The sequence below is a fragment of the Eurosta solidaginis genome, chromosome X (genome assembly GCF_040869045.1).
Source record: "Eurosta solidaginis isolate ZX-2024a chromosome X, ASM4086904v1, whole genome shotgun sequence".
Lineage (NCBI taxonomy): Eukaryota > Metazoa > Arthropoda > Insecta > Diptera > Tephritidae > Eurosta > Eurosta solidaginis.
This window is the reverse complement of record NC_090324.1, coordinates 126907741-126918044: the sequence shown is the minus strand read 5'-3', so window position 1 is coordinate 126918044 and position 10304 is coordinate 126907741. Positions and strand designations below refer to the sequence as shown.

Below are 10304 nucleotides of genomic sequence, written 5' to 3'. Positions count from 1 at the left end.
GTTAGCGGATTAGGCATTTGCACTAGAGTAGCTTGTCGTTGTTGTAACGAAGAGTTATGTGAAGCAAAATTGTCATTAGCTGATATCGGGTTAGGCATTTGCACTAGAGTAGCTTGTTGTTGTTGTAAAGAAGAGTTATGTGAAGTAATAGACTCGTCTTGTTGAGATGGAGCACACAAACCACATTTGTAAATATTGTCAACATTGTTTAGATGGTTTAGGTCGGCAGACAAGCTACCAACAACACAACTTATATGGTAAATTTCTCTGCAATTTTCACATTGCACCGAAGTTTGGGCGCGATCCACTCTATGGCCACAAAAACAAGGCATAATATTGCAATTAATAAACTATGATAAACATAGAAAAACTAAGAGAGTCAATGTTCTATCACAATTTTAGATTGTAATTTTTATTTTTAAGCGACACTTAACAAAAGCACAAATTTAAATAAAACATTAGAGCGCAGCAAAAACACGTCTGTTCACGTCAATCACTTAAAGGCAGTGATCGAAATTTTCCAAGTTGAGAGAATGAGCAATAGTTTTCTCGTCCCGGTTGTAAATATTTACAAATTATCTGCACAGCTAAATTATTTAGTAACACTTGCCTTCAAAGCTTACGTTTAGCGCAGCAAGTTTATTTTAAATTAGTGTAAATATTCACAGAAAAGCATGTTGGTAATGTTCCGAATAGAGTCAATATTTTTTTTAAAACGCATCATAAAGGAAGTAACATAAACTCCTTTGCACACCTATTTGGTGCTTGAAATACGAAGAGGAGAAATTGAACTAAAAATATCCATTGAGGTCACTGTCTTCTATCTACAGATTCTTTTCGTTTGAAATTATTTCCGGAGGGGGCAGTAGGAACGACTTCTGTATTTGTATGATGTCATAATTCTTGAATTGAAACCCAACCCCATGTTCAAAAAAATATAAATGGTTAGAAAAGCCCTTTTTTGAAAATCATGTACTTCCCTATAAATGGCCAATGATACAGGTTTCATAAAGCGATTTATTTCTATGGCTAGGAATAAGCACACGCTAATTATGGATCTCACTCACCAATAGCTCATTCCAATTCCTGGCAGTCATCATCAGTGACAATTGTGATTGAGTCTTTGCGTTTTTTTTTAATCGAGGTGTAATGAGTTTAAAACTCGATGGCGATCTTCCTGAAACCGGAAATCAAAGGAAGGATAAAATTGTAAAGGTAACACCACATAATAATGAATAATATAGACCTGTAGGCTATTGGTAGTCAGTCAGTTTTAGATTTTCAGCATGCACCGATGCGCCGCAGCTCACGTTCAAGAGCCCATGCATTGACCTTCTGTAGATTACCTTGAATAACATGCCCTCTTTTTTCCAAATCTTCCATACTGTTTTCCGGCTTGATAATGTTCGAAGCCGGTACTTTCAACTTATAGGCAGGTCCAAATTTTATAAACTCATTATTGTCCGTAGGTATATCTCAGATATCTGTCGGCCACAACAGTTTGCAGATGGTAATGTGTTATTCCAATACAGTTCGTGGTATAAGATATTAAAATGGATTACTTAAGCTATTTTTATAAGTATACGTAGAACTATTTGTATCTAGTCAGACATCTGAGTGGATGAGTCCATGTTTATGTATCACTCTTCTACAATTTGATCGTCTTGTCATTTTCCAATGCTGCGGAAGCAAATTCCAAATGTAGACTATATTGCCCTCACTGCCCGACACTATCCACTTGCCCCCAGTAACAGCGAAGTTGGCGAATATGCAGTATTTCTCATTTTTATGTCCCATATATGTTTTTAGACATTAGCCCTTGGAGTAATCCCATAACTTTAATGTATTGTCTAAAGTTGCGGCTAGTATATATTTACCATTTGGCGAGAATTTGACAAAGCTCACAGGCGGATTATCGTCATCAATCAGTGTTTTCAAGCATTGCCCGCTGGCTGTATCCGAAATGCGACAGAGTCCGTCATAACTGGAACTCACAATCAATGAACCATCACGATTGAAATGAACGGCTGACACAGGGTCAGAATGTACTGGCAGAGTTGTTAAACACTTGCTAGTGCGCACATCCCAAATACGCACGCTCTCATCAAAACTGAGAGACACTATCAAATTCGATTTCGGATTAAAGTTGCAACAGAAGACACAATTGCTGAGGGACACAGTTAGCGTTTTCAAACATTTGCCCGAACCCAGTTCCCATACTTTAAGTGTTTTATGGTCACTGGCGCTTACCATAAAGACGTGTATCAGATGACCAGGCAACATGGCTTATGGCAAGCTTATGACCGGATATAGTTTTCTCAAATCTGCATTAATATGCGCCCCAAATTTTGATTAATTTATCAGCTGAAGAGATGGCCAACCACTCACCATTTGGGGTGAATTTAACCGCAGATACCGCTTTGGTGTGTCCGCCCAGTGTAAACTTTAATGCATAGTTGGGTTTGACGGACATTGAACCGTTGTTTGATGGAGCATTAGATGGTGTGGATGATGAAGATTGCAGCGTGTTATGGTCTGTCGGCGCAGTTGGCATTGGTTGTGGCGCAGGTACACCTGGATGGCCATGTACAGCACCGATTGGTACCATCCTGTGGACAAGGGGCAATGGTACGTGACACGAATTCAGTGCTGCGGCTTGAATTTACTTTGGCGATTATAATTGCGGATGATGCCTTCACGCCGCACGGTGTTGTGATTTGTTGTTGCTATAGCCGACTGAGCTGAAGCAGTCAATTGAGACTTTATTAATTGCTTGTTTTACCTACAGTCTGTTGAGGATATTGCGCTCCAGCAACTTTACCAAAATATGAATTAAGTATTTTTCGTGTTATTTACTAATTAAAGATTTCTTGGTTGAAGTTACTTTTCCAATGTTTTTCCCCAAATTTTGCATTCAGCTGAGTCAAAAAAAAAAAACCACTAGCATCTGCAAAATTGTAACCACCGATTGTGCTTTCATAAATAGCGTGATCGTTTTGCACGGAAATCTTTTAAATTCGTAAACATATAAAGCGCTAGAGGTGTGAGGCTCTCGATAAAACTTCGAAGCTGAGGCGTGATTGGCAGAAAAAGCACATCGCAATTGATGGATCCATTTGTTGAAAACTTCTGCGACACATGGTTATGAGCATAACGCTGATGTAGTGCAGCATCGCTGTATTGTATGTGGATCGAGACATATTACTTCATCATACCCATGGCCACCAAAATATAACGCTTGATTTGGACGGCCACCGATCATGCCACAACTACCCGCGAACTCAAAACAAGTTTAAGGGCAGGTTTTATGCATGAGATTTATATCACTGACAGAATCTTTCGCGGGCATTGCAGTTGGTGCGGCAATGGCAGGGTTAAGACCAATTTACGAGGTCATGACACTTAACTTCAGCAGCTAAAGCATTTCACATGTCTGCCGGTATGGCCAATATGCCAATCGTTTCTCGTGGTCTCGATGGCACTGCCACGTATGTGACCGCTCAACATTCACAGCGCTTTGCTCCTTGGTATGCACATTGTCCTGTCCAGGGGTTTATGTTGCAATGTATGTCCAGTGGATGATAAAGTATGAGACACAGATTTGTATTACCCATTGGTAAGGCAAGAATGATGAAACCTAACAACCACATTACATTGGTAGCACATTCGAGGGCAATATAAAACTTCCCCAACAGCTGCAGCCGAACTAGCAAGAAGGGCGTTGAAGCTGAGATTATAAACTGGCGTTTCATACGCCCACTTGATATAGATACCATTTACAAATCAGTAACGCATCATCTTGTCACTGTGGAAGAGGGATAGGCACAGCATGATGTTGGCGCTGAAATTTGTGCGCGTATTACGGAGGATGAAACTTTCTTCCATTTTGGATGCACCCGTAAGGCATGTATGTGGCGTTGATATACCCATGACATATGCCAAAACACTAGAAGTTAATGCCTTACCACAGGCAAAATGTTGTCGCAGCTGTAACTAAAATTATAGGATCAACGCATCGGATTATTGCTCTCTAAAGCCTGTTGAGACGACATTTGGATCAGGTACCAGTTTGGCTCTATTTGATAGCTTAGCAGAAGGTGTGAAAATACTATTTTTTTAATTGATACGGCTAAATGAAAACAGTTTCCTTTTGTTTTGGCTTAAACAAACGTGAAATTATAAGTCAGCACTCAAAAACGTAAAAGCCTTTCGTGATGCAAAAGAAAATACTATACGAAAGCTGTGAAATCATAAATTTGTTGGCAAGTGTAGAATTGCTTGCGTGTATCTTGCGACAAAATGCATACTTTGTCACCCACTACCAGTTTTAACGCTGCGAATTGTCCTATATTGCGCTCAATGAGAAAATGAAGCCTGAGGTTCCCAAGAACAGTACAGTGGTAGCGGAAACTCACCTTGCCGACGTCGAAAGGCTTTCTTATGAGTCTCACCGTTGCTCCAGATTTCCTACCACCTATTTCCATGAAAATATACTCGCAGATTTTCCCAGTGACCAATCCTCACACTGGTCAGCGCATACAAACAATCCACCACCGTAGCTCGCACGTAAATTAAAACGGTCGGCAATTCTTAACCTTTTAATCCTTACAGAATTTTAAACACTTTGTTTAAAATAATATTTGTTTGAAAATTTCTTTCCACGACGCGTATGCTTCCACCATGCAATTAATAGTGCTACGCAAGCCACGCGCCATAGTAAAAGAAGGAAACAACGGAAAAATCGTTCGATTTTAGTCCCGTTTGTTTCAATTCATAGGAATTTTACAGTCTATACACGGCTGTGTATTAATGTTCACTTTTTTGCCTTTGATGTTGGTATGCTTAGACCAGTGCGCGGACCTTTTAAGAGGAAAATGTTGGTAGACAAAAAAAAAATGAAAATAGTACTAGTTGGTACATTTTCATCCAAGAAACGAAAAAAATATCTACAGTTTTATATTTGTACAAAACAATGATTATTTATTGTAAAACAAATAAAGCACATTCCACGGAAATAACACTTTCAAAAAAACCACTGCCACAAAATAACCGATTTCGGCATGTTATCGTTGTTTAAAATTTTTATTTTTCGTTCAAAATTATTTCGAAAAGAAGAAAAAACTGATGAAAATAGTGCAGGAAAATATTCGCGTGCTCAGTTGCTACATTTATCTCATCAACAAATTGATTTCTTGTTTACATTTGTTTACAAACTCATCAAAATTGATTGGTGTGGTCAGCATCACCTTGGGTATACTCGGCAATTAAGCACATTTACCAAATGGTCGCAGTATTTGTTTTAAATGCGAAAATACTGAAATGTTGGTAGATTTTGGGTTTTAGTGGCAGAAGTAGTAGAAAATGAAAAATGGGTCAAAAAGGTTGGCCAATCTACCAATGCGGTAAAGTCCGTGCACTGACGGAAGACATACTTATACCAACGCATGTACGTATATATGCTTATTTTAAATGTACATTATACTAGTGATGCATAAAAAGATACAAACGGGTACACAAACACCCGTTTCTAACAAATCGGTATCGGACCCAAATACCCTTCGGGAAACGTGCCGTTTGATAAAGACCATCAATTAAACAGGACTCGAAGTGAAAGTGGGATTACTTACTTACTTAATTGGCGCTTAACCGTCTAAACGGTTATGGCCGTCCAACAAGGCGCGCCAGTCGCTCCTTCGCTCCGCCAACCGGCGCCAATTGGTCACACCAAGGGAGTTTAAATCGTTTTCCACCTGGTCCTTCCAACGGAGTGGGGGCCGCCCTCTACCTCTGCTTCCATAGGCGGGTTCCGATAGAAACACTTTCTTGGCCGGAGCATCATCTTTCATTCGCATAACATGGCCTAGCCAACATAGCCGCTGCGTTTTAATTCGCTGGGATAAGGTAAACAAATAATCGAAGGCCAATAAAAAAAAAAATTAAAAATTATACATTTTATAAATCTCTCCCCTCTTCCAAAACGAAAATTTTTATTTTTTTTCCTTTATAAAACATAAAATTTTGCTGTCCAAACATGTTTTTTTGCGGCGGGCAGGAAAGTTGTTGGTTTTTAGCACCAACAACACAAATAACAACGACTCAAAAGAACCCACGTTATACACTCTCTACCCGGTTCGGTTCCAGAATGTGCGAACCGAAAATCGTGAATGCTCATTTTTCTGCAGCACTAGTATGCCCGTGGCTAACTAAAACACTACCGGCTGATGCGGCAGTTACCCGCCGACGTGTGCCGTACGTAAGGACGTTTGTCGTACGAAGCACGTTTGACCGAACTCTCAAGCCCGTAGGAATCAATGTGTGTGTCTGTGTACATGTACATAAGATATTTGAGTGTGTATTGTTTACAGATAAGCACTGTTGCCATTGACCATTTTGCATGTATGCTTATGGAAACATCAACTTTTTCCAATTTAATTTTTATACTCAGTTGAGCAGAGCTCACAGAGTATATTAAGTTTGATTGGATAACGGTTGGTTGTACATATATAAAGGAATCGAGATAGATATAGACTTCCATATATCAAAATAATCAGGATCGAAAAAAAATTTGATTGAGCCATGTCCGTCCGTCCGTCCGTCCGTCCGTTAACACGATAACTTGAGTAAATTTTGAGTTATCTTGATGAAATTTGGTATGTAGGTTCCTGAGCACTCATCTCAGATCGCTATTTAAAATGAACGATATCGGACTATAACCACGCCCACTTTTTCGATATCGAAAATTTCGAAAAACCGAAAAAGTGCGATAACTCATTACAAAAGACAGATAAAGCGACGAAACTTGGTAGATAGGTTGACGTTATGACGCAGAATAGAAAATTAGTAAGATTTTGGACAATGGGCGTGGCCCCGCCCACTTTTACAAGAAGGTAATTTAAAAGTTTTGCAAGCTGTAATTTGGCAGTCGTTGAAGATATCATGATGAAATTTGGCAGGAACGTTACTACTATTACTCTATATGTGCTAAATAAAAATTAGCAAAATTGGATTAAGAACACGCCCACTTTTTAAAAAAAAAATTTTTTAAATTCAAATTTTAACAAAAAATTTAATATCTTTACTGTATATAAGTAAATTAAGTCAAAATTCAACTCCAGTAATAATATGATGCAACAAAATACAAAAATAAAAGAAAATTTCAAAATGGGCGTGGCTCCGCCCATTTTCATTTAGTTTGTCTAGAATACTTTTATTGCCATAAGTCGAACAAAAATTTACCAATCCTTCTCAAATTTGGTAGGAGCATAGATTCTATGACGGTAACTGTTCTCTGTGAAAATGGGCGAAATCGATGGAAGCCACGCCCAGTTTTTATACACAGTCCACCGTCTGTCCTTCCGCTCGGCCATTAACACAATAACTTGAGCAAAATCCGATATATCTTTACTAAACTTAGCCCACGTACTTACCTGAGCTCACTTTTTCTTGGTATAAAAAATGGGCGAAATCTGACCATAACCACGCCCACTTTATCGATATCGAAAATTACGAAAAATGAAAAAAATGCCATAATTCTATACCAAATACGAAAAAAGGGATGAAACATGGTAACTGGATTGGTTTGTTGACGCAAAATATAACTTTGGAAAAATCTTTGTAAAATGGGTGTGACACCTACCATATTAAGTAGAAGAAAATGAAAAAGTTCTACAAGGCGAAATCAACAGCCCTTGGAATCTTGGCAGGAATACTGTTAGTGGTATTGCATATATAAATAAATTAGCAGTACCCGACAGATGATTTTCTGGATCACCTGGTCCACATTTTGGTGGATATCACGAGAACGCCTTCACATATACATCTAAGGGCCACTCGCTTTTAAAACCCTCATTAATACCTTTAATTTGATATCCATATCGTACAAAAGCATACCAGAGTCACCCCTGTCCCACCCTAATGGCGATATCTCGAAAAGGCGTCCACCTATAGAACTAATGCCCCCTCTCTCTTAAAATGCTCAGTAACACCTTTCGTTTGATACCCATATCGTACAAACATTCTAGAGTAACCCCTGGCCCACCCTAATGGCGATATCTCGAAAAGGCGTCCACCTATAGACCTAGTGTCCACTCCCTCTTAAAATGCTCAGTAACACCTTTCGTTTGATACCCATATCGTACAAACATTCTAGAGTCACCCCTGGCCCACCCTAATGGCAATATCTCGAAAAGGCGTCCACCTATAGACCTAATGCCCACTCCTCTTAAAATGCTCAGTAACAGCTTTCGTTTGATACCCATATCGTACAAACATTCTAGAGTCACACCTGGCCCACCCTAATGGCGATATTTCGAAAAGGCGTCCACCTATAGAACTAAGGATTACTCCCTTTTAAAATACTCATTACCACCTTTCATTTGATACCCATAACGTACAAACACATTCTAGAGTCACCCTGGCCCACCCTAATGGCGATATCTCAAAAAGGCGTCCACCTATAGACCTAATGTCCACTCCCTCTTAAAATGCTCAGTAACACCTTTCGTTTGATACCCATATCGTACAAACATTCTAGAGTCACCCCTGGCCCACCCAAATGGCGATATCTCGAAAAGGCGTCCACCTATAGACCTAAAGTACACTCCCTCTTAAAATGCTCAGTAACACCTTTCGTTTGATACCCATATCATACAAACATTCTAGAGTCACCCCTGTCCCACCCTAATGGCGATATCTCGAAAAGGCGTCCACCTATAGACCTAATGCCTACTCCCTCTTAAAATGCTCAGTAACACCTTTCGTTTGATACCCATATCGTACAAACATTCTAGAGTCACACCTGGCCCACCCTAATGGCGATATCTCGAAAAGGCGTCCACCTATAGAACTAAGGATTACTCCCTTTTAAAATACTCATTACCTCCTTTCATTTGATACCCATATCGTACAAACACATTCTAGAGTCACCCTGGCCCACCCTAATGGCGATATCTCGAAAAGGCGTCCACCTATAGACCTAATGCCCACTCCCTCTTAAAATGCTCATTAACACCTTTCGTTTGATACCCATACCGTACAAACATTCTAGAGTCACCCTTGGTCCAGCTTTATCGCGATATCTCGAAAAGGCGTCCACCTATAGAACTAAGGATTACTCCCTTTTAAAATACTCATTACCACCTTTCATTTGATACCCATATCGTACAAACACATTCTAGAGTCACCCTGGCCCACCCTAATGGCGATATCTCGAAAAGGCATCCACCTATAGACCTAATGCCCACTCCCTCTTAAAATGCTCAGTAACACCTTTCGTTTGATACCCATATCGTACAAACATTCTAGAGTCACCCTTGGTCCACCTTTATGGCGATATCTCGAAAAGGCGTCCACCTATAGAACTAAGGATTACTCCCTTTTAAAATACTCCTTACCACCTTTCATTTGATACCCATATCGTACAAACACATTCTAGAGTCACCCCTGGCCCACCCTAATGGCGATATCTCGAAAAGGCGTCCACCTATAGACCTAATGCCCACTCCCTCTTAAAATGCTCAGTAACACCTTTCGTTTGATACCCATATCGTACAAACATTCTAGAGTCACCCCTGGCCCACCCTAATGGCGATATCTCGAAAGGGCGTCCACCTATAGACCTAATGCCCACTCCCTCTTAAAATGCTCAGTAACACCTTTCGTTTGATGCACATATCGTACAAACACATTCTAGAGTCACCCCTGGCCCACCCTAATGACGATATCTCGAAAAGGCGTCCACCTATAGACCTCATGCCCACTCCCTCTTAAAATGCTCAGTAACACCTTTCGTTTGATACCCATACCGTACAAACATTCTAGAGTCACCCCTGGCCCACCCTAATGGCGATATCTCGAAAAGGCGTCCACCTATAGACCTAATGCCCACTCCCTCTTAAAATGCTCAGTAACACCTTTCATTTGATTCCCATATCGTACAAACACATTCTAGAGACACCCCTGGTCCACCTTTATGGCGATATCTCGAAACGGCGTCCACCTATGGAACTAAGAATCACTCCTTTTCAAAATACTCATTAACAGCTTTCATTTGATACCCATATCGTACAAACACATTATAGAATCACCCCTGGTCCACCTTAATGGGGACATCTCGAAAAGGCGTCCACCGATAGACCTAAGGCCCACTCCCTCTTAAAATGCTCAGTAACACCTTTCATTTGATACCCATATCGTACAAACAAATTCTAGAGTCAGCCCTGGTCTACCTTTATGGCGATATCCCTAAATGGCGTTCATCCATAGAACTATGGCCTATTCTCTCTTAAAATACTCTTTAATACCTT

General features: G+C 40.0%; 2 pseudogenes; one reads left to right on the top strand and one right to left on the bottom strand.

Moving 5' to 3' along the window:
* Positions 1–1605: 1605 nt before the first annotated feature.
* On the bottom strand, positions 1606–2608 carry LOC137235139 (protein will die slowly-like; annotated as a pseudogene).
* A 703-nt stretch (positions 2609–3311) lies between these two features.
* On the top strand, positions 3312–4034 carry LOC137235138 (pyruvate dehydrogenase E1 component subunit beta, mitochondrial-like; annotated as a pseudogene).
* The last annotated feature ends 6270 nt before the right edge of the window (positions 4035–10304 follow it).